Consider the following 25,903-nt stretch of genomic DNA (forward strand, 5'->3'; position numbering starts at 1 on the left):
ATGCACGGAAAATTCATTTTCCATTTTCCAAGTGCCCCAAATGAGGTTTTTTTGTGAAGGACCTACCAAATAATTCTTGCAAAATTGGACCAAATAATTTTTCTAAAATACTAGGTCATATTTAATGTGCAGTTGACCAAATGGTTGGGTGTAAAAAGTTTTGATCCATCTCTGGTGAAAAAGACAAAATTCCGTCGATTTAGAAGGAAGCGGGTCAAATTTGAACTGCAGCTGCCTCATAGTTTGCTATTTATTTTTTCCAAAAAACATTTCTAGGTACATAAGTATCTATTTAATCATAGAAACACCAAAAAAATTCCAAGATTCAACCACTAGCTAGGAACGGTCATTCCCGCCGTTTTGACCGCATTTTGAAACGGGCATAAAAAAATCAAAAAAATTTAAAAAATTGGGAAACCTTCGCATTGTGTCATTATATGTGGCCAAGTTCCCAGGAAAAATAACAAACTTGTAATACGACAATTATTTTAAAAAAAGTGTTCTCAAAAACGAGCTATCACGTGTGGAGATCAATGGCTTTCAAGCCAAATGATCAATCTTATGGCCACATTCATGGCATAGTTTGTTCAAATGGTCTCATATTGTGCACAAGGGTGCATATTGGAATGGCAAACAATGTTGCCTAAGGAAGTTTTCATTTTCTTTGGACGAAAAAACCATTTTCCATTATTCGAGTGCCCAAAAGGAGTTTTTTTTTGTGAAGGACCTCCAAAATAATTGTTGCAAAATTGGACCAAATCATTTTTCTAAAATACTAGGACATATTTATTGCACAATTGACAAAATGGTTGGGTGTAAAAAGTTTTGATCCACCTCTCGTGAAAAAGACAAATTTCCGCACGTCCAGATGCTCGAGGCTTTGCTCGAGGCTTTGCTCGCCAAGGTCGACGCCTAGAAGGTGGCACACGAGAAGCAGATCGAGCTCCAGGCCGCCTTCAACGCCCAGATCTCACAGGAGGTGCGCGGTCTATCGCGGCAACTCGATCTGACCCAAGCGGACCTCGATCTCACGCGCAAGACGGTGGAAGGGTCGGCCTCTCCGACGGGCTCGGTCACCACGCACCTTCACTAGCCCGCCCACCCGCAGCAGCAACCTCCTCCGCCTCCTCCTCCTCCACCGTCCCCGCGCCCGGTGCCGGATCCAGCGCCCCCGTGTTCGTCGGACACGTGCCTGGGCGACCACCGGCCGCCGCTCTTACCTTTGCCGCCACAGGGCGGATTCGTCGCTGCGGGGACCGCGTCTCCGACGGTCTACCACACCAACGAGTACCACAAGCCTCCGAAGCACGATTTTCCCAAGTTCGACGGCACGGCGTCATATTTGTGGCTGAACCGCTGCCTCGCCTACACTTCGAGCTCTACAAGGTGGCCGCCCACCATTGGGTCGCCACCGCGGCGCTCTACATCAACGGCCAGGCTGCACACTGGCTCCAGGCGTTCCAACAAACGCATCGCGACATCACGTGAGATCTCTTCACTGCGGCGACCCCGGAGGAGTTTGGCATCGACGAGTTTGAAGTGGTGATGCACAAGTTGCTGCAACTACGCTAAACAGGCACCGTCACCGAGTAGCGCGCCGCGTTCGACGAACAGATGTAGCACCTGCTCGCGCTCGATCGGTCGATCAACACCAAATTCTTCGTGACGCAGTTCCTCCTCGGCCTGAAGGACGAGCCGCGCGCCCCGGTGTGCCTCCAGGCACCCTCTAGCATCACGCGCGCCTCGGTGCTCGCACGCATCCAAGAGGAAGAACTGGGCACGACCCGTGCACGCCCTCGCATCACGCCGGCGGGTTGACCACCTCCAGCAGCCATAGTGGCACCACCACAGCGCGCCGCGGCCACGCCGATCCGTGCACAAGGAGACGACTACGCGCGGGAGCGGCAGCTGCGCGATTTCCGTCGTGCGAACAACCTCTATTTCAAGTGCGGGGATCGTTACTCCAGAGAGCATCGCTGCGCCAAACGCGTGCAGCTGCACACCATCAACGTGGGCGACCAAGGCGAGGTGCTCTCGGACGACACCATCCACGCCCTGCAGTTGCTCGACGACCCGAGCCCAGTGGCGCAACCCCCTGCTCAGGCCATGGACGCGCCAGAGTGCTGCCTCCTCTCGTCGCAGGCGCTCGACGACACGGATTCGGCGACCACGATCAGGTTGCGCGCGCTCGTGGGAAATCAGGTCATGCTGCTGCTGCTCGACTCGGGTAGTACCCACAACTTCGTCAACAAGGCGTTCGTCGATCGCCTCGGCCTCGCCACCGAAGAGATGCCGCCGACGGAGGTGCGCATGGCCAATGGCGACAAACTCACCTGCAACCTCATGGTGCCCGGCCTCAAGTGGTGGATGCAGGGCCACACCTTCACGACACCCATGCGCGAGCTGGAGATAGGAGCGTACGACGGCATTCTGGGGATGGATTGGCTCGCCCAACATCGTCCAATGACGTGCCACTGGCAGGATAAGTGGGTGAAATCACTACAAGAAATATGTCAACTTGTGACCTTGACTATTGGTCACTGAAAGGTCATTGTTTTTCATTTGTGACCATTTTGTGACCAAAAATAGAAGGTCAAAAGCTGACTGTCGTAAACTGAAATTAACGACCTTCTCTGTGAGAAGGTCGTAGACATTTACGACCAAAACAGAAAGTCGTTGAACCCATGACCTTTTGTTTTGGTCACTGGCTGTCTGCCCAGGCCATGTCGGATCCGACGTGGCAATCTGACGTGGCAAAATTGCAACCAATTGAAAAGATCACTGACAATATTCAGCCCGGTCCAGTTCAACCGTCTTTGTGGGCCAAGCCCATTTATTATATATTTTTTCAAGCAATTTGTGTCAACTACATGGGCCGAGCCCAAGAATTCAGCCTTTTTATTTTATAGGACGCGGCCTTATATGATTCATTTATTTTTTGGGCCTCAAACTTTTTGTAGTCCATTTCAATTTTGGGCTCCATAGCAAACATTCACAAACTTGACGAGCGTTGTTCCAGCGACAGTGAGATACAAGGATTTCAAACAAGCATGTATCAAGACCATTTTATTTCTTTCAACGCGAAAGTATTCCTTAAACAGCCACGGGTACAACAGTAAGTACATTCAACAACCCATCATCAATCGGTGAACAGACTATAGCTACCAGCATCAGCCTCCTGAAAGACTAGGAGGTACTACTAAGGAGCTAAACTAACAGCAACCATCCATAATCAATCGGTGACACTAGCAATGAGCGAAAGCGGCGACATTTTAGAGACCCCCTCCCCCAGCTGCTGCTTTGCGTGCCGCATCACAAGTCCCCCTAACCACAACAAGTTTTCAGATATTCAGAACATGTTGAGCAGTTAGGGGATCATGGGGAAAAAGTTGGCAGATGGATCATGATGGTCTCACATTGCTTTCGTTGTCCTCGTCGCTCACCTCAGACTGGGACTTGTCAGAGTCGTCGGACGCCTCTCCTGCTTGAAACGAAAACAGGGATGGGCACGAAAGAGCATGGATCAATACCACAATGTTGTAAGATACTTCCTCTGTCCCAAAATAAGTGTCTTAACTTTGTACTAACTTTAGTACTAGAGTTGAGACACTTATTTTGGGACGGAGGGAGTATTATGTAATGGGACGGAGGGAGTGTTATACTACATCATTGTGCAATAGTTCACTACTAGGAAAACAGTCTTCAACAACGGTAAATGTGGTCGCTGAAAGTCCGATTGTGGTCGTTAAAGGTCAATAACGACCACAATCTGCTGGTCATAGTAGGCCCCGTCGTTAAAAGTATAACGACCACATACCTTTTGCAGTCGTTATTCTTATAACGACGAGAGGGTGTGTCGTCGTCAATCCCAAGGCAATAACAACCACAATTATGGTATTAACAACAAGTTTTGCCATCGCTAATAATATTATCATGGTGACCAAAGGATGCTAATAATATTATCATGGGGACCAAAGTATCATTGCCGACCACTCTCTTCACCACTTTGATATACTTGAAAACCATTTATATTTAGTATAACTTTCCGTTCAACGACCGCTTTACACAACATCCAACATTTGAATTTTAACATCCATAATAATATAGAAACACAATAATCTGAACTGAAAGGATCATAGCCTCTTTATTAATAGAAATACAAAAATTCTGACATACAATTCTTCAATTAAAATGTCATTTAAGACATTTGAGTCAAAAGCACTCCTTATATGACCAATATACTTGCTCATATCTATTTGGAAAACAAGACAACTAGAAAATATAATATTAATCAATCTTCAATCATGGGACACCATCATTGTTTGAATGGATATCATTCTTCATCGGTGAATACAACACCGTCTGATGCTTCTATATCTTGCCGTGGACCATCAATCCTACAAAATGTTGAGTAGTTTATGAAAGTCAGTCCTTGTAAATAAATTGGCACGAATTATAAATGCATAGAAAATCAATGTACAAGAACAACTTGATCATGTTGCCTTTCATGAGAACTCAGACATAAGACGCTTAGTTTCTGACACTTCTTGCACCATGCCATTGTACTTTTCTACAAGTACTTGTTTGTCTTGCTCGGAAGCTTTTAGTTTAGAAGAACAAAATAGCGTTACTTAATGCTGGTCCTCACAAATATCTTGCTCTAATTCCAGATTTTCGTAAACAGATCCAGTTCCATTGTTGTGCTTACTAGTCTTGGTGGTAGCTGCAAGGCCATGGTTAGCCTGGGATTATTCACATTCAATATTTTCATCAACTATTAACTCATCTACACCATTTGCAGTGTCTGGAAGCACACAACCAATCTGTAGTAGGGTGGATGAAGGAATAAAATATAAAAAATGACATTTTTCATACCATAAAATTCATCCATATCATCTCCCATGTCACTATCATTGCTGGCATCAACTTCATCATTCATACCTGTAATATATTATGAGTAACTTGAAGACAATAAAGCATAGAAATAATTCTAGGGACAATACATGCTACCTAGAAACTCACTTTCAGAATCATCTGCATCCCAATTTGTACTAAACAAGCCTTGTCTATTTGTCGGTGCATCAATCACATCTATGAAAACAAGCAACCACATTATATCATCCAGTAGAAGATAGCTTGAATAATATTTTTATGTTTGACTAGTACCTTTTGTAGCCAACTCGTACTTCTTCTGACCACTTCCTCTTCTTGCATATGAGCCTGTGTGTAACCCTTTTTCTACTAAAATCTGCTACTCACTTGATTTCTTTGCTAACTCAGTCGGATAACCTATACATAAAGCGTTATTCTAAAGTGTGCACAAAGGTTGTACAAAGTATAGTTAAATTAAATAGTGAATATTTATGTACTGAAAATGAATTACTGAATGCTAAATCAAATAAAGTAAGTACAGAACTACTTGTGTCACTATTTATTAATAAGGTGAAAGAAAAAATATGAAGCAAATTGATTACTACAGATTAAGACTTGCATAAATTCGTGGCATCATGTTGTTCTCTTTCTATGCGATGTTGTTGTCGAATTTTGAAGCAAGTCATCTTCGTCGCCATTGTCGTCAGGCTCGGGTTCAGAGGCTTCATCATTGGACTATCCATGTGGTACATTATAAGAATGGCGTGATGGATGTTTCATTACCGCATGCCATACGTTTATTTTTTTTGGAACTTTGTGACAGTGGGAGTGGCTCCCACTGACCTTTAAAATAAAGCAACAACGTATAGAGGGTCACATATTTACAAGAGACTAGTGAGGGAGTTATCAGGGGGGGGGGGGGTATAAGTACAAGTTAGCGGCAAAAAACAAGCAAACTAGCAAGGCTATGAACACCCTAAGCAGTAAGCTAAAGGAAAGTAACCAGAGAATTAATAAGATTGTCCTTGACAAAAAAAAGGAAACTTGGCTAGCCAGACTAAAAGGCTCATCTGTTCGAAGCAAACACTGCAGGTTAAGACTAAGGATTCCATGTTTGTTGTCTTTCTTCATCCCATGCTCTTTGTTAAATACGTGAATCCAGTCAAAGTGTCAATATGCCAGAATATTCTACTGTATTACCATTATCCCCTTCTTCTAAAAGTACAACCACCCCATTGTTCTGTGTGCAGAGGAGTCTATCTCAAATCTAAACACGATATCTAAATCTATTCATGCCATAGCCAGTAAAACATGTTATCATGTTCGTGCAAGCTAGCTACCTATGGAGTAATAGATAGCTATGCTACCATCTTCATACGGAGATACAGAAATGTACTTGCATATGTGCGTAAATACACACATTATTCTGGAACATTTTGTCTTACCTTCTCTTTGAACCACTGATTGAACTTCTGGTTCCACATGGTGGTAAATTGTTGCAGTGAATATCCATCATGACTACTGGAGTACTCACTACAATAATACAAAGATTAATTAATATGGTAATGCAAAAATTAGTTGACTATGTAGAAAAATAAATTAACCGACCAATCAATACAGTACATGAAGACCCCGTGCAACAAAAAAACAAAGGACGAATACTGGAATACCAACAAACCTGCAACGGAATCGCGTTGGTGGATGTGCAGACGGCAGCACGGGCACACTGGGGTCGAGGGCAACGTACAGATGGCAGCGCGGACGCGCCTGACCAGGCTAGGGTTGAGGCGACCGGCGAGGTACAGGCAGCAGCGCGGGCGCTACGGGGTCAAGGCTACCGACAACGTTCAGACGGCAGCGCGGACGCTCCTGGGCCAGGGTCGAGGCGACCGGCGAGGTGCAGGATGCAGCACGGATAGGTGTAGAACAGAAGGAAGATGCGATCCATGGATTGTAGAGGTGTCGTGGATTGAGCACGGTAGGGGAGGCGAGGAGAAAGAGATGCAGAGGGATGGGATCCTAACAGATTATAAATATTTGTTGGCTGTTATAGAGGGTTATCTGATGGAAATTGCCAGCACTTTGCGCTAAAAATATTCAACTGTCCCGCTCTCTTTTAGATGGGAGGAGAGATAAAGGAGAGGTGAATATTTTTTAACACACTGAGAGGTGAGTTTGTTAGAGCATTGTACGCGCAAAACAATATCACAACAATAACAACCGCTTACTTAGCAACGGGCAATCTGGTGGTTGTTGAAGGTATTACGTAGACTGATCCAATCATGCGGGAACTCAACTCGGGTGTTTAACGACCAACAGTTTTTTGGGCACTGTCGTTAATGCATGTTTCTGTAGTAGTGGTTGTTGATCTTCTAATATGAACTTGGTGCTTTTAGGTACATATGTCATCGGTAAAGATCCATGCTTCGACCCTTTCTACGTATGGACACTGAGATATTGATGAACCATCATCTAGTGAGGAAGCTGATAAAAATTGTTAGTAAAATGGGTGAAAAGAAGGCAATTAAACTATTTATATACACTTTATCCAAGACAATAGCAAACTGCAAGATGGTAAGTAAGATTGTAAGAACACTGCAACCTTATTTTTACTACCCATAATGAGTTGTGTTAGATGACAACGTCTCGATCCTTTTCCTTTGTAGTTGTTCCCAAAACAGTTTACTCAAGATTACCTCTCAAACTACATGATTGATGAGCATCCAAAGGTTAAAGTATTTGTACCAGAACACGATGACTATCTAGATGTGTTCATGAAGACAGTAAATGATGGGAGGTCGGCCATAACAAGCGGTTGGACTAGAGTCGTGCATGCTTTCTGCATGGAGGAGGGCACAATATGGGCATTCCACTTCACCCTGTTCAGTAACCATAACGTATTTCGCCTCTTTCTTTATCGTCTTTAATAGTACAAGTATACAACTGTGGTTCATCATTCTTTATTTGGTGCTTATGTAATTCTTGAACATACGTACCCATGAATCGAATAATGAATTGGTTGTTTGAACCTGATGGATATGAATAAAGCTATAACATACTTTCAAATTCAAATTTGATACATTTTTAAATAGCGACAATTAAATTTGGGTGAAATTACACTCTATAGGTCATTACAACGCACATGATCGGTAAAATACAAACATGTGTGATATACACCATAATCCGACACAGTTCACAAAGAGGAAAAGTGTGCGAGCATGCACACAGTTGCCATTTGCAAAGCGTGTGTGATGTCAGATAATATCACAAACAGTTTGAGCAAACTAAATATTTGTGATAGTTGTCATATCGTACATGAGTTACAATCATGAATTGTTTCTGATGTGGTACACATCGCAAACATTGCACCAAAGAATAGCGTGTGTGATAGTTATCATGTACAACACTGTTACGACGGTTTGATGTTTTGTAATCCTATCCGACACTCATATGATGATGAGCTAATCTTCTTAATTAGTTAGCGCGTACGGTTAGTGAAAAGTGAATGTGTGTGATTGTCTAGTTATCATACATGTTCTATAACCGTGAACTGTTTGTGACGGTTCGCGCATCGTAAATGTAGCACCACAAAATACCGACTGCGATGGTAATGCCAGCACACACGAGTAGCAAGTATGGAGCATCTGGGGTATTCGATATATCACAAACAGTTGTGTGAAGAATGGCGTTTGGGATAGATGCCCGCATTCCTACTACCTATCCCTGACAGTTTTTGGGTCGTGTGGGAAGGATCCCCCTATCTCCCACACTCACTTGGCGACGGTTTAAAATGCCTTTGCGGAAAGGGGTTAAAAACCATTTGTATAGCAGCTCATTATACCAATGATTGGACACTGTTCCCCAAAAGACCAGGAGCACCAGACAGATAATAAGTGGTTCCATATAAACATATATCCAACAGTCCAACAGACATGTTCAACATTCATGGTCCATGTTGCCAAAATAAGGTTCCACATAAGTATAGTCCAAACTATCAGAAACATGCAAGCAAAAGTGCTTAGTACAGGGGCAGAAATAGGGCATATGAAAGTATGTCCCCTAAAGCTATTGTTGGCACCCAACAGCAGCTTGTTTCTTCTTCTTCTCAACAGCATCATGCATCTTTTTAGTCCTTCCATGCTGGTGGCTTTCCTCCTTTCGTAACTTTTTTCTTCTGAAGGTTTTCTTCGGTGCAGTTCTTTGCATCAACCTTGCAATAAGAGATATTTAGATTTTTAATGATTTTGCTATTGCAAGCTGGAGGTTGAGCTAGACAGGCCATACAATTGACATCTTGGCAAGTCTTTTTTTAAACCTTTGTTAATGTGTTGCAATCTCTCACTTCTCCTTACCTCAGATTCCACCACAAGAGGACGTTCCTTTCTCTTCCCTTTGAGCTTTTGGTTGCTAGGTGGAGATGGTGCTCCATCTTTTCCTCGAGTGGAGAAGGGGCTCCTATTACTCTCTATGACTGCCTGGGAATAGACAGGAGCCAAGTTAGTAGGGCATGAATTAGTAATGAAAAAATCTAGGAATTCTTTGCAATTGCTTCCTTCTAATATAATCTGCCACATTGAGGATTGCAGAAACATTTTCGCCCAATCAAATGTATCTGGGGTTAACAAGATGGAGCAAAAAAAAGTTAATCCAATCCAATGGTACCTTGGTGGCTGGCAGATCTTTAGCAGCATCAGCAAAGTGAGGCTTCCAAGCCCCAAGGCTTTCAGCAACAATAATGTGATTAGCTGAAATAGTGTTAAGTGGGGGTACAAAATTATGTTTGCCTTTGATGGAAAAACCTGGTGGGGGAGAGCAGCTAGAATCGGAACCTTCTTGAGAAAACTCATTGCTTGTAGAGTTGGCTGAAAGTCTGGAGTTGATGTCAGGGCTAAGCTCATTGATTTCAATCTCTTCATCTACAGATTCGCTATCTTCAGATTTAACCTCCCAGTTCAGAGGAACAGAAGTAAGATCAGCAAGCTGAATAACAGTGTCATCTCCTGCAGCTAAGTTCAGAGCAAAGAAAGAATTGTCCTCTTCAGATGCAGCATAATGGACAGGCTGAGGTGGATTAACAGGTTGATTAGTTTCTGAGTCTAAATTAAGATCAACTAGAAAGTTCTTCTTAGATCCAAGGGGTGGCTCCGCTGCATAAGATGCATCAGTGGACTGCAGCTGAGAACTTACAGCAGGCACTGCTGGATTCAAATGGAGAACATGTGGGGGGAGCACATTCTGTGGCTCCAAATGGAAAACATATGGGTAAAGCACATTCTGTAGTGGGGGGAGCACATTCTGGACTAGTTGATGGGCCTCAGGTGGCCCAAGCATTAAGTTGAGGTCTGGAGGGCCATTGAGAATTTCTTGAACAGGGCCCAATGGGTTTAAGTTATCATTTCCCACCAAAAGTTGTGGCACATCCCCCTCCTGGTGAGCAAGATCAGCCCCATTTGAGCCAACAGATATGGTGATATCATCGTTAGCATCCATGTCTGGCATTTCCTCAGGTACTTGCTGTTCATCTAGTGGTTGCATTAACTCAGCTAATTCCAGAAATTCTCCTTCAAGTTCATGATCAATTTCTGCTCCCATGGCCAAGTGTCCCCACCCAGGCAGATATTCTTCCTCTTCTTCATGATTGTCATCACCTACATCAGCCTTCCGCAGGACTTGCTGATGGAAGTTGCCCTGGTTGTTATGCATGATATCCTGAGCTTGGTATAGAGCAACAGGTCCCAGAAAGTGGTTGAGCTCATTTGGGTGAAAAAAAGGGTTTACAGGTTGTGGATGAGAGTTGCCATCTATGGGAATAGGATCTTCATCTGGAGGTCCCTCCCCCAAAGCCTCTTGCTGCACCATAACAACATGCACTATCCAGGATTCAGAGTTCGGATTTTCAGAGTCTCCAATCACAATGCTAACTGGCACATCTCTGAGTTCATCCACTCTAATCTGAACCATCAATGCAGCCTTAGTACTCCTAGCTCTGTCCCAAAGCAGCATCTTCCCAAAGCTCCTGATGGCATTCTCTATTTCATGAATATCTCTTTTATCAAAAGGAAAACCAACAAGCAACACCCAAATGTCTCTTTTCAGAACTAGGTGTCTCCAATTCAGTCCTTGATTGTGCCTCTGAAAAACGACATGCACATCTCGATACTAATGAGGACTTTGAAAAAATGTTCTAATATTGACTGTTGTTGCTTATGGAATACATCAATTATAAAACTACCTTACTATAATTAGAAGCAAGTGGCACATCTCCGATGTTCACATAAGCAAGCGGACTATATCGTGTACACATTTTGAACAATGCAGTACTTGATTCCCATTAGTAGTTTTTGTTTTTTGGATAATGGGCGACCAATATGTCTCGCTATAAATACGACAATTCAAATGAAAAAGGTGTGGCTATGCTTAGATAAACTTGCTCGGTCCAAAATGGCTTACCATAGAGTGTTGATGTTCTTTAGAGCTTGCAACTGAAACAGGCATCAATGAACCATTCATGCTGTTGAAATCCTTGAGAGCTGGTGAAGGTCCTCCAAAGCTTTGCTGGCTGGGATTCAGGGAGAACTCTGTCGTCGTCGTATGAATTGACTGTCCCTTTGCACCTGATATGTTGTCCTTGCTATTTGTTATCGTTGCTAACAGAGGATATGTATAGCTAACTATCTGCTTGGATCGTCGTTCAAGGGCTTGCTGATCTGTAGAGCCGAAGAAACCCGTATGCCCTGGTGATAGTGATTGGGATCTTGCAGGGAACTCGGATCTGTCTGAATCATTGCTCGTGTAGTTGCTTTGCGCTAACTCTACTTTTGTCAAACACAGAGTGGCCTCCCTGAAAATGATGAACCATTGTTTTGTCATCTGGAAATAACTTTGGGTAGTCGCTCGAGCTGAAATTTGCAGATTCTATGTAGCAATATTTTTTATGTTGACTTGAGGGCTCCAATGCATGCATGACAGTCATACCTAGAGCAAGCAAGAGTCTCGTTGCAAATGTAGAAGATCTGGCAATATGGTTTGGCTTGTTGATGCACAATTGCTGCAACTCTTGAATTTGGTGCTTTGCTCTTCCTGTCCACATGAAAGATTTTACAATCAACATACATAAATCAGGTTACTAAATGGAGTATTTGACTTGTAATTTATACTGCAGAGAGTGGGGGAGGGGAGATGATAAGTAGTAAAGCCATATTACCATATATACTAGTAGTGTTTTGGTATTGGGAGTTTATTGTGATTAATTGTTATTTGCTAAGTAAGTAATACTACTACACAAGGAAGACACATTTTGGATTGTGTGGCAACTTACACAAGGGCAGCGAATTATACCGATTAATTGGTTGTGCAGCCTAGCTATTTTATGGCCGCTTGTTTACAATAGCGCAGACATTAATTCACGTACAGGAAATAAGAAATTTACATATAATTGCACAACTATCGCGGTCCTTTCCCCTATATATCTATGCACAGAAACAAGCTTAGACCGCAGTGTGTGTGTTTATCAATGAAAACCTCATTACGAAGGTGTATTTGGTCTGGATGTCAGGTGAGAATAAGGATGTTCCCATGACAAGGTTTGTGATGTGATTCTGTTCGATGAGCTTGATGATGCCATTCGCAGTACTGTTCTTCTCGGTCACCAGCGTTTCGGCTTGCATCTGTAAAAAAAAAAAATTCTTCATCTGAATCAACAAGAAGTGAATAAAATACATGCATCATGATTTTCAGAATGGAATTGGCCGGTTTTAAGCTGAGCAGACCATGAGAGAATCTCTGCAAAAGTCGAGGTAGTGGTTCAAAAGTGTGTTCATCTCCTCCTGCTCATCCATCCTGTACGCCTTGAGCTCCTTCTCATGGAGCTGGCTTGCATCAACCGTGTGGAATCCTGCGACAGAAGAATTTGATCAGCAAAGATGGATAGATAAATACATATATAGACAGACAGGCAGACATATAAATAGATAGATACATAGATAGAGAGACAGACATATACTCCCTCCGTTCCTAAATATAAGTCTTTTTAGACATTTTAAATGGAGTACAACATAAGTCATTTTGCTTCGTATGTAGTCACTTGTTGGGATTTCTAGAAAGACTTATATTTAGGAACTGAGAGATAGATTGTAGTACTCCCTCCGTTTCTTTTTAGTCTGCATATAAGATTTGTTCAAAGTCAAACTTTCTAAAGTTTGACCAACTTTGTAGAAGAAAATATCAACATCTACAATAATAAAGCTATATGGTATGCAAAGTAATTTCATGATGCATCTAACAATATTGATTTCATATTGTGAATCTTAACATTTTTTTCTACAAACTTAGTCAAAGATAACAAAGCTTGACTTTGACCAAATTTTATATGCAGACTAAAAAGAAACGGAGGAAGTACTAATTAAGCAAGTGACTGAAGACAAAAGCAACAGCAATATAAGTACTATGCAGTGTGGAGAAGCAAAACATTTTATTGTGTATCTTCACTACTTTGTGCAGAGAGTTTGGATCTTAATTTTACCAGTCATGATTCTGTGTACGGGCTGGTGGACGTGCAGCAACACAAGCTTCTCATCACCGGCGAGGAGATTCCGAGCGGCCCATAGGAGGTTGGACCTACCATCCTCTTCGTCCTTCCCGACGGCTACATACAGCCTCCCTCCTCCTCCTCCTCCGCCTCCGCCTCCGTCGCCACCACCATCCTCCTCGGTCTTCCCGTCACCCTCCAAGATGGCGGTGGCCTCCTCGTCTCTGGCATCGGTATCGAGGCTAGCTCTTCTGTGTGCCGAGCGCCGGGAGTGCCTGGCCAAGTGTGATTCTTTCCTTTGCTTGGCCTCGGAAGCGCCATAGCTGTACATTTCGCAGCGGACCGATTCGTGACTGGAGGATGCTCCTCTGGCACACCTTTTGGCCGCCGATTACCACGGGCAATAAAGCCGCTGCTCCATCGCAAAAAGGAAAGGAAAAAGAAAGTATCCGTTGGCTTCTCGAGATTGTTTTTAGGGACACGGCAGGACTCTGCTTCTTGATTAGAATGGAGTCTGCCCAGAACGGCTTTTTGTAATTTGCCTAAACCAGGTGTGCCGTTGGATTGGTTGCAGAAAACAATCCCAACAAACCCTCCATGCATATGCATGCATAAATTGTTGGGTACCTTTGCCGTTTGAGCTGTTTCCGCGAGTTTTGCATGTGTTTTCTCTACACAATTTATACCTGCAACGCGTATCCACTCCCAGGGCCCAAATCTGCGGGGTTTTTTTACTTCCTCCTTTCCTCCGGTTTAAAAGACGCACGTGTATCCCTAGATACTCAATTTTGGTCCATATAATACAAATTTTGTATCACAAAAGTTATACCATCAAAAAATATAACATATGCAGTTTCTAATGGTGTATTCTTTTTGAGATGCAACTTCTGCTGCAATTTATGTTGCTGCTAAATATTTTCTCCGGCGATTTTAATCAGTGCCAGGAACACAACTCCACCACAGAAGCAATTCAATTGTGCCACCACCGGAAACGAATCACCTTGGCAGCACGTACGATCTCTAGCTTCTAAGCAAGCCGGAACTAGCAGCTACAGCTTAATTTCCAAGCAAAGTTGATGAAACTGCCTCTCCACCGTATCCTAAAAAAAACTACCGTTTAGAGGGTTGAGCAAAAAACAGCCCTCCAACAGCTTCCGTATATTCAATTTCTTTTACGGGATTCCATACATTTTTTGAAACTTTCTCTGTGTTTACGGGAAGATGATCCTTTACGTATAATTTGGCAGATTGGAGATCCGCCTGAAATTTCACAGAAGACCCTCGCGCGCCTAGCCGCCATGCCAGGCCACCGCCGCACCGCCGAGCCTCCGCTGCCGCGTTGTCGGGCCACGCCGGCCCACCTCACCACATACATGCTCGTACCCACACGCACACCTGTGCACACATGTGCATCGCGCCGGCACACACACACACACACACACACACACACACACACACACACACACACACACACTCTGACACACACACACACACACATGCGTCCTGTCCCTTGCCGAGCTCACCAAGCGCCTGCTTGCCATGGCCATAGCCGCCTTGGGCAAGCTCGCCCAGTCCTCCGCAACCTGCACCTCGTGCACTCCGGTGCGCCCTGCTGTTTGTGCATGGGCAGCCACAACCCACTGGTGGGCTCGCTCCAGCGAGGTCCGATGCCTCGGTCGTGCTCAACCATGGGTGCCTGCCGTGCATGCCCGAGCTGACCAAAAGGTCTTGCGTATCTTCCGGCATTGCTTCACAGCCAAGAGGAACATCGTTCCTAGTGAAATAAAAGCAGAGAGGGAGGGAAACAGCGTTCCTAGTGAAAATATATCCTAAATTCTATTGTTTTCTTTTCTGATGGTGCGAGCTGCTGCTCTCATCACCATCACCCATGGATGCTCCACCTCCTATGCTCCTACTTGCCTTGTCATGCCACCAATGAACATATCCTATCTTTACTCAGAAGTCAGAACTCATCGGAAAACCATTTTTGTTGTGGTCATTGTTAACTTACAAGTTTATATACGCTATGTGTCATGGTTATTTCACTGAAAATACATTTAGGACGGACTGTGTAGGGAGGAGCGTAGTGACTACGGAAAGATGTAGATGGTAGTACGCATCAGGAATTATAGGTTGAAGTCGTCTCTAGAGGTAATACTTTACTCTTGTGTGCTGTTCTTGCTCTTGCATGAAAGGCTTACAATGATGTTCAATGCTGAGCCGGTGCACCTCTCCCATCTTATATAGAGTGCGTCAGGAGGGGTTCCATGATAGGCTGGTATTATTGCGGGTAATAGTGGCCCATGAACATCCGATTATTTCTAGCGTAACTAAGAAATAGCAGTTGTAGTTAACAAGCAATATAGTCGTTGGGTAACACCTGTGTTTAAAACGTGGTGAAAATCATCAACTGGCCGTTTGTCGTTGGGCGACGCCTCCGATAGTCGACTCGTTGTTTGTCTATCTTGGACCGTCTGGAGGAAAGATGCCCAACACGAGGCCTGACTTCGACCGGAAAGTGACCCCTGCTAGGTTGTCCCATGGTTTGCAATCTTCATTTGCCCGAGCCTTTAACTGGGCCATATGTCGGCGCCAAGCCTGGCCTTGGATGCACTCTGCATTACAAACAACGTCTGGCCCAAATCAGCACAACACAAGCCGGCTAGCGGGAGGCCAAGTAGGCTGGTTCTGTTTTTTTTTTCTGAATAGTTTTGATTGCTTACCACATGTGTCACATACTCACATGGTTAGGAGCAAGAAAGCTTCAAGCCAAGATGAGATCGCCGTAGGTGGCTGCATCGATGCTTGGTCTGTGCGGAGCTGGAAACGCCCCATCACCATGTCAAGCTCATCTACTAGGATTGGAATTGACTGGGCATGCAATGTTTGGTAGCCATGTGGATCCATTTGCTCTGAAAACATATCCACCAATGTCTATAAATTCGGACAGGTATGATAAATATGTCGGCTTTCAGGTTAATCAACTGCAACCAATTATTTTGTTAATGCCATGCTAGTCGTTATGCTTTCATCAAGTAAAATTTCAGCCTGAATAACGTCAAGATAGCAATATACTTCCCCCAATAGCAACTTACTTATTTCAGCCTCGATTTTTTTGGGTCCTAACTCTGTCCTAGTAGAACCCGGTCTATATTATTGGGTTTTCATGTAGGTAAAATTATTGGAACCTAGCTAAAATTCACAAAGCATCCGTACACACCTCAAATTATTGTGAACACAGGCCTAATGTTAACCTAACAAGCATACCAGCTGGATTTATGTCTTGCTCCAGAAGAATCAACAATTGCTCTGTTTGGCACATCTTCAACCCATGTATTGGGCTAGGTGTTCTCCGTAAGCCGGCATACATATGTTTCATACAAATATAGCTATTGGATACACTTTTAAGTGTTTATTGATAATCCTCACATAAAACTTATGTTTATTGTTATTGATTGTTTACTTAAGGGCCTGGGGTTCTAGTTTGGCCCCGGGCCACCGAATCCTCAGGACCGGACCTAGTCGTCGTGGGCCTCCCTAGTGGGCATTCCCGTGTCACTATGCTCCTCAGTTTCCTTTGGAAGTTGAAGCGAGCGGACATGGGCAGCTAAATGACTTTGCCCACACAGTTCCCACCGACCTGGTAGTACTTATTATCTCTTATAAAATGGCAGCATACGCTGCCAGTATATACGGCAAGGATCCAACATTCATAGCTTATTTCTCATGTAACCAACCCCATCATTATAAGCCGCCTATGCTCAACCATCCAACTTCTAGTTTATCTGATTGCTGATCCATTGTGTTTTTTTAGAAACCGTGCTGATCTGCCGTAACCCCTAGCTTCGGAGAAGCCAAGGATTGGAGATTATAATGGGTGTACACATCACTTTTTCATTCAACTTGAAAACCAACCATGCCAGTTCATTCCAATTTCCAGTCACATGTTAGTGAAAGCATGTGCATAATTCCTAATTTGTGGTCCTAAACAATCAGGAAATGGTAGCTTCCAATTAAGAAGGCACAGTAAAAAGTTGTCTGTACACACTTAATATAAGAGTCATTTGTTTCGCATCATAAACATGGCATCATATAAATAAAATGGAAGGTTAAAATGTCACGTTTGTTGTCGCCTTTGCCATTCTTGAATTGCAATACGAAGGGCATTGTTCGGTATCAACTCATGGTGCGCAGAGTTGAAGTAGGCCATGGGGGAAATTTTATTCCCCATTTGAAACCAGTTCTTTATGGCATCACCTTCATATGTGAATCCATCAGCAGCAATGTGTGGATCCCTCATGATCTCCTGAAAATATTATGTAAGGATGCAAGGTTATATCAAACCAAGTCAATGACTGGATCGTAAAGGTTGCAAGTGCTTAATCGGGCAAGAGAAATGTGTGGTTGCTCCCGGATATAGGTGCATCCAAGTGAATAGTAAATTCGGAAAGAAAACCAAAAATACCAAACAAGTCTGAAATTTCAGGAAATCAAACTTTATCAAACATTTTACTGCTCAAAAGTGCATAAAACTATCTACACTGAGTTTTTTTCAGCCACAAATAAAATGAGTTCCGCTCACCAAAAAATCAAAACAAAATTACTGCTCAAAAGTTCATAAAACCTTTCTACACTGATTTTGTTTTTTGGGTGAAGGTCCTTTGAATATTTTTTGTAGTTGAAACTTTGCAAGAGCATGAAATGTTTGATCATGCTTCATGTCCTGACATTCCAGATTTTTTCAATTTTGTTTTGTATTTTTTGTTTCAAATTTACTGCTCATGGGGGTGTAGGTGCACCCGGGAGTAGAAAATCCACTCTCAGTGGAAAATCGACTCACGCGCTTCTGGTGCTTCATTTCTTTGTTTAGTTAACGGACCTGTGTCATCGGACAGATGAAAAATATTGGTGGCCCACATTTCTGGTCTTGACACTTCATTATAGCTTGCAAGACACCCCAGACCTCCTTTGCAAGATTAGGCCGCTCCTTTCGTTCTAACCAGTAACAACGCGGTGCTAGTCTTGCCAACTCTTCAGCACACTCAGGTGGCCATTCCCCTGCAGAAGTATCAATTAGATCTCGCAACGTGCCTTCTCTAATGGCTGCCTCCACAACATGCGGAAGGCCTAGGGGACTCTTATTAGTTAGCAACCGCATTAACACTACTCCATAGGAGTAGAGGCCATGTATGCCAGGTCCATGTATCCCATTGTGCTCTTGAGCTGGTTTGTTTGGTGATACGGGGTGATAGTGGTGTTGTTTACATTCAAGTGATGAGAGATCCCAAAGTCTGCCAGTTTGCATAGAAAGCTGGCGTCGAGAAGCACATTTTCAGGCTTGACATCACCATGTGCAATGCTTTTTGGCTTGTTGGAGTGGAGGAAGATAAGTCGAGTGCAGATGTCAGCAGCGATTTTTTCATCGCACCGTAGACAGTCCTCTAGGCTTCCGTTCAACAAGAATTCGAAGATCGATGATTTGGCCTCCATGCACACTCCTATCAGGGTCACAAGGTTCGGATGCCTCATCCTACGAAGTGTTTGTACCTATAATATATTGGAAATTCACATATTTAGATGCACCATTTTACTTGTTTTCATCTGACAACACGTGTTACACTTAACGATGAAAAATACCTCGCCATTAAACTCCTTTATCTCCTCTTGCGCCTTCACAATTGAATTTCTTTATGGCTACGGTAGTATGTCATAGAAATTCATTCTAGACGGTTGCACACCCAACGAGTTAGAGAAATATTGACAAACTGCACTTGTCACTCAACCTAATCATAAATCTAGATAAAATAGAGTAGCTCTCAAATGGGAGAAGGGGAAATTTATTTATTGTTTCATACATATTAATTAGGTGCCACAAACCATCAATGTACTTCAAGCCTACAAGCAGCTATAACTAGGTCCACTAGAAATAAAGTCTGAATGCATGGCAAATGGTATCAGATTTGCTTGCATTATTACCAAAGCTCTGTAACTTGGATTTACTCCTTCATGTAGTTTATTTGATCCATAACGACACAACATGCAGTCTATCCAATGACCGGAGTCCGGGAGACAATTGGCTGCCCGACGCAGTAGCACCAGACGTAGACCCGGTCAAGTTCAATGGTCGGCGGCTCCGGTTCTCCCTCCATCCTCAGAAGAGCAAACACGTCTGGCCGCTCCATGTCGATAATTCCAATAAGCGTCGCCGCCATGCATCACCACCAGCTCCGGCCACGCTGACTTATTTGAATGCAATTCCCTGGGCGATGAGGACGATGCTTACGGGGCCAACCAGGATGAGAGAGGGAAAATAAAGATGGATGGAACGGCCATAGCGGCAGTCGGATTCCATCTAGCCCTCCTCCCACACATTCCCATCCCCATGACTGGTGCTCATGCCAGCATGAAGAAGGATGTGCGGATTGGTGGCGATGTCTTCTTCCTATGGAGGATGTGTACAAGTGTGTGTGTGTGTGTGTGTGTGTGTGTGTGTGTGTGTGTGTGTGTGTGTGTGTGTGTCTCTGTGTGTGTGTGTGTGTGTTGCACCTCATGCATTCTCCAGTGACTACTTTGACTAGCTCACTCCTAATTTTTTCCATATTATATTAGGATCTTTGCGCGACATTCCTGATCCCGGCGGACACATACGACACTGCACAAACGAGTTCCTTGACCAGCGACCTATGTTTGCTCCATAACGAAGAACCTTCGTAGTATTATTATCTACATGCCAAACAAATTACACCGTACATGTCTGTTTTAAACCAAAACCTGGTAGGATACCGACTTTAGATATTTTGGTGTGACACCACATGAAATATCAACACGAGATAACACGCTTGCAAGCATGTTTGTAGAGGACAAGTTAACAAACCCAAGCATGAGCAGCTCAGCAAAGTAGCCACTGATATCAGGATGTACAAAGAAGAGGCGCAGCAAGCGAGATCGGTCCCAAACCATGAGCATGCTGGTGATACTGTCGACGATCCTACTCCTCGTTGCACAAGTGAGCTTGCAGTCGTCCTCACCCAAGTGCACCCTCTACACCTCCCACTCTCCGTCATCCACCACATGCCTTCCGATCTCCGCTTACAAAACCACCATCCACCACAAGAATCACATCGATGCTACGATAATAGGTGTGTATTGTAGTCACTAGAAATGGATGGTCATGGGTGTGTATAGAGATGCAGCTTCGCCGTTTCCAATGCATGCGCACCAAGAAGATGCGCTTCTCGAGGTTCTTAAGAATGAGGGTTATGTCGTGCAACACTAGCGGCCGACCCTTCCCGGGGTCCTCCACTGGGTTTGCCACTAGGAGCTCTGTGTTGCGGTCCCGGTTCACCATCGCCACATGCAGCGGGTGTCGGAGCTCCACCCGTAGGCAGGAGCACAATGCGCTCTTCTCGATCTCATCGATGATCTTCTTCCCGTTCGGGCGCACCACGAACAGGTCCACCTCGTAGTCACCCTTTCTCCCCACGTCGTACCGGCCGTAGGAGATCTGAGACAAAAAGGAGATTTGATTCGCTGATAGGAGAACCAGCCATAGGAGATCTGAAAGGAAACAAGTTGGCCATGTTTCTTATCCTCACAGGATTACCAACCGGCCAGAGAGACAGGTGGAATGTGGCGGCTGGGAATTGTTTTGCCGCAACTACCTATTATTCATTAAAGTGCATTTTATTAACTCGTAATGTCACATTAAGAGAACACAAAGCAAAACGATCATAGACCCCGGCTTTGCACAACTAAGTACCTGGATGTTGCAGTCCTTGAGTGTCCTCAAGATGTCGTACAGGAGGCCCTTGTGGTGACCGCACTGCATCTGGATTAGGGTGTGCGCGGGGCTGAGGGAGTTGGCCATGGTGACCGACAGGCAAGAGCAGCTCAACTGCTCCTCTACGCCGAATATTTGTTCCATGACCTCTGTCATGTCCTCTGTCACAGACTCTATTTCGCAACTCATCACAGAGTCGCCCAAGATGTTCTGCAGCCTTTCATAGGCCTCGTCCTTCCTACTCTTTGTGTATGGAAGTTCCCTGAAATGTATGTATCCGGATTTTGGAGATAAGAAATGTATGTTTCCAGCCCAAGACGTTATGAGTTTGTTATAAGATCTTCCTACTCTGTGTGTATGGAAGTTCCCTGAAATGTATGTTACCAGCCCAACACGTTATGAGTTTGTTATAAGATCAGTAAGATGAGGATGCATCCGGATTTAGGAGATAGGAAATGAACCTGCCATCTGTGATGAAGCAAAGGTCCATCACTCTCCCATCGGGCGTAGTGGAGACCTTCACTTTCATAATGGTGAGTTCCATCTCGCACAAGACGCGTGTCACGTCTGCAAAACATATCCATAAAAATCTGAAGCAGTAGCTGATCATTCGGGTGGTGAAACTAAAACCGACGATGCAGGAGGCCCATGCTGTCGAAGCAGCAGAATTTGAGCAAGAAGACCTGGGGCACGTGGTCATCTAGGAGGCCGGCGGCAGCAAGGTAGGAGATGTCAATGCCAAACGGCGCGGGCACAGGGCAGAGCTCAACCAGCCTCTCCTTGAGGAGGTTCCAGGCCATGCATGGTCCACCGACTCCGCTGCATTGCCGCCACCCACAGCACAATGTAGCACCACCTCCCGTACGTCCGTGCTCCTATCCACCTTGAGGATGTTGAGGCCGAAGAGGAGGACGATGCGGCAGAGGTCACAGCCCAGGCCGATCTTGTCGGGGCAGCTGACTGTGACCATGGTCGGGTCGCCGACCGCATCGGCTTGCCGGATTTGCACCACCTCATCGTTGGGTATCCCCATCACCCCCTCCCAACAAAATATACCTCTTTTTCTTCTTTAAACAGGAGGTACTAGTACTATGAGTCTAGTGGTGTGGTCTGGTGCGTGCATTTGTAGCCAGCTAAAAGTCACACATATATATATAGGTACCGTCGGCTTCTACCAATTACATGTACGTTTCACTGAGAATACCTTAAGCTCAAGGGGGGAATTTCAAACGATATTTGAAAATTTCAAACTTCAAAGTTGGTTTCCACTGGAAGACCAGTCTTGTGTTGGCTTGTATGGTTGTGTGTGGCCAATGTTTTACACGGGCGGGCTAGCACGGCGCATAGCTGCCACCTCCAAGGCAGCGACGGCAACGGCAACAACGACAGAAATGGGGACGATGACCGATGACAGTGGCTTTGTCATGTGCCGCACCCGCAACACAAGCAAGTCACGCCAAAGCAGGAAGTGCGTGCTCCGCTTTTTTGGGGCTAAATAATCAACCCTGCATGCACCGTATGTGCTCCGGCGCGGCGCAGCTCCGTCCATGTTGCACTCAGATAGCTAGAGTGGTTTGTCGTGGTCTTCTTTATAAGGTGTCTGTTAAGCTTACCAAGAGCAAAGTGCAATGTGGTGAGACTACGGAAGGATTTGTTGGAATAAGTCACGGCGTGTGTGATCGGGCTCGTCGGGCGCGTCGAATGCGCGCGGAACGAGCGGAATGCACTGGTGTCGTCGGACTCGTCGGGCACGTCGGTGGCGCGCGGGACGGACGGAACGTGCGTGACGCAGCAGCGTGGCGCGTGTGTGCGGGCGGTGTGTGGCCGGGTCAGGTTCGTAGGTGCGTGTGTGTGCGTGAGTCCGTGTGCGTGTGTGTGTTGGAGTTAGTTAGCTTGACATGCATAGGAGCTGTGTGCATGCACCATGCAGTAGGGAGGCTGTTACGATCAGATGGATCGAGCGCGTTGTGTGCGCGTCGTTGGCCGGGCGGATCGCTCGCTCCGCTATGTGCATGTATGCGCAGGAGACGTGGGCGCTGCGTAGCTGTAGGACTATAAAGCTATGGACGTGACTATATATTTGTTGAGAAGAGTAACGGGGCTGTGAAACTGGGTGAAAATCCAGTGTACCGTGTGCTCCTCCTTTTTCTACCCCTAGCTATGAGAGAGAGAGCTGCGCCAACACGATTCTGAGTGCAAACAAAACAAACATGGGGACGTGCATGTCATTGTCATGGTCGTCGTCCTCGGCTGGTCTCTCTCATCTCAGGCTAGCTGCGTGTGTGTGTCTGCACACGCCAATCAAATCAGAATTATACGTATGGTGCTACGTCATCTTTTAGTGTCATGTTTCCTGGATCATTTCATCATCATGTATATATACAACTCGTTCCGAAAAATTTGCAGGGGCACGCAGGTGTTGGAGCATGCACCTGCCCAGCCCACCCTCGCCGGCTGACTGCCTCGCGATCGGCAAAGTACCTGGATCCCGCATGAGGGCACAACAAGTTTTAAGTTTTAATCTTTGAAATTTAAGATTTTGCATCTGAAACTTATGATTTTCTCGGTCGCTCGCATCAAGTTTCAGAGTTGAATCTTAAAGGGATTTTTTTGTTGGTCGCAGGCATTAAATCTATAATTTTGTCGGCCGGTCCTACTAAATTTTAAATATTGAAACTTTACAGAATTTTTAAAAACTCTTCAAAATGTACTTAACCTGGATCTTATTTAAAAGCACTCATCCAGCCAAACACGAATATGAAAACATAACTTAGTTCAGACTTTTTGTTCAAAAGATATGAAAGATTGAAAATCGAAAGCCAAAAAAAAGCAGTCATGAGGGACTCGGTGCACCCATACCTATGTGTCAAAAATCCTCTCCCTGCTCCCTCCGTTCCTAAATGTTTGTCTTTCTAGAGATTTCAATAAGTGACTACATACGGAGCAAAATGTGTGAATCTATACTCTAAAATATGTCTATATACATCCATATGTGGTAGTCCATTTAAAATCTCTAAAAAGACAAGTATTTAGGACCGGAGGCAGTATGATGCATGCATTAAATGGCAAGGCGATGATTGGGCCAAGCCTAGACTTATCAAGGCCGAGCAGTGTAAAATAGTGTCAAATATTCAACTTTGGATACAAGGTGCAAGTTGCGACACACTGTCTTTCGTTTCCAAATATATTTGATAACTTCCTTCTCCTAAGGCAAATACATTTTACGTTTTGTAACATTGTCTTTCATTGTGAAATATATTTTTGTTTTCGTCGCAGAAAATATATATATTTGGCCAAGCCAAAAGATTTGAAAATTTCAAACTTGGGATCCACATCAAACAAGAGTGATATGTTGGCTTGTATATATATGAGTGTGTGGTTTTACGGGCAACGGCGATGGCAAAAATAGCGTAGGTCTGCCACCTGCAAAGTGCATGGCGATGGAGATGGAGATGGACAGTGGCCTTGAGTGACTAGTGATTTCAAGCTTGGAACCCGCACGTAAGAAAATTCGTCGTCATTGTCGTGAGTGACTAATGATTTTCACGGACGCGCAACAGGAATACCCAATGCATTGTATGACTATGACCTACAAAATGGCTTTGTCCGGACAATCAAACAAACGTGTGCAGCGCCCGCGCCACAAGCCAGTCAAGCCAAATCATTTTTGTTTAAAAAATCAACTGTTGGCACTAATCTTGATTTCATGTATCTGCATATTTAGTTTTGTTGTGCATGTAACTTAGAGGGTCTACGTACTAGCTAGTCGTCGGAGCTTGAATGAAGATGTGTGGAGAAGGCGAGATGTCAGACCGCCATGAGATACAGCAAGTCCTGCGAGATGCCGATGGCGGCGTGAAGCCGCAGTGCTGCACGAGGCGGCAAGGTCGTGTGATACGGCACACACGTAGATGGTTGAAGCGAGACTGGCCGGCTGGACGGTGGGTTAGTTTGCATGCATGGAGTCGTCATTAGCTGCATGTATAGGTTGGTTAGTGGGCTAGCTAAAAGGTTGGTCATGTAGCCGTGCATGCGTTGAGTCTGTTTGTGCATGACCGAGTGTAGAGTTAGTTAGCAGGTGATGCATATTCTGGAGAGATTCTAGGAGGAGATGGTGTTATGCAGACGTGTGTAGGATAGTGGCTGAGTGTGCCGGTCAGCCTAGTGCGTGCGAGCGTAGGTTAGTGGCATGAGTCTGGCCGTTTGTATATATATGCTACAATGAGAAATGAGAAAAGGCCGTGAGGGCTGGGAAAACAATGTAGTGTTTGTGGCTGCCAAGTAAGAGTGCCTCTGGCAAAGTTTGTGTGCTCTACTTGGTATATGCGCGTGTGTGTGTGTTGAGTCTTTCCCTGGTGTGTGTTCTTGTGTGAGACAAAAGAGAGAGATAGAGTTGTGTGAGGCAGCTCGAGGTAGAAGAAGAAGGGGCGCTGCGAGGAGGCGGTGCCAACATCAACCATGCATGTACTCATTCACGTCGCCGTCTAGGCTGGCCGTGGTTTGTCCTCCTCTTCCCTATTAACCAATCAAGTTAACTCATTCTGTAAAACCCTGTAACTTATTTGTACGTGTAGCATTACTGCTGTATATATACGCTCCGTCCAAGTTGCACTCATCCTCTATGTGGCCTGCGTGGCTCTCTTGAATTTAGCACTTAGTGGAATCGAATGGAATGCAATGTGGTGGCAGTAGAGACAAGGCGTTGGCTAGATCAATATACTTGC

The 25,903-nt window shown here is 44.7% G+C and overlaps 1 pseudogene; it reads right to left on the reverse strand.

Moving 5' to 3' along the window:
• Positions 1 to 18,562: 18,562 nt before the first annotated feature.
• LOC147974237 (ACT domain-containing protein ACR10-like) lies at positions 18,563 to 22,222 on the reverse strand (annotated as a pseudogene).
• Positions 22,223 to 25,903: the final 3,681 nt, after the last annotated feature.

Source organism: Triticum urartu, chromosome 4A (genome assembly GCF_056163025.1).
Source record: "Triticum urartu cultivar PI428250 chromosome 4A, HENAU_Tu73, whole genome shotgun sequence".
Classification (NCBI taxonomy): domain Eukaryota; kingdom Viridiplantae; phylum Streptophyta; class Magnoliopsida; order Poales; family Poaceae; genus Triticum; species Triticum urartu.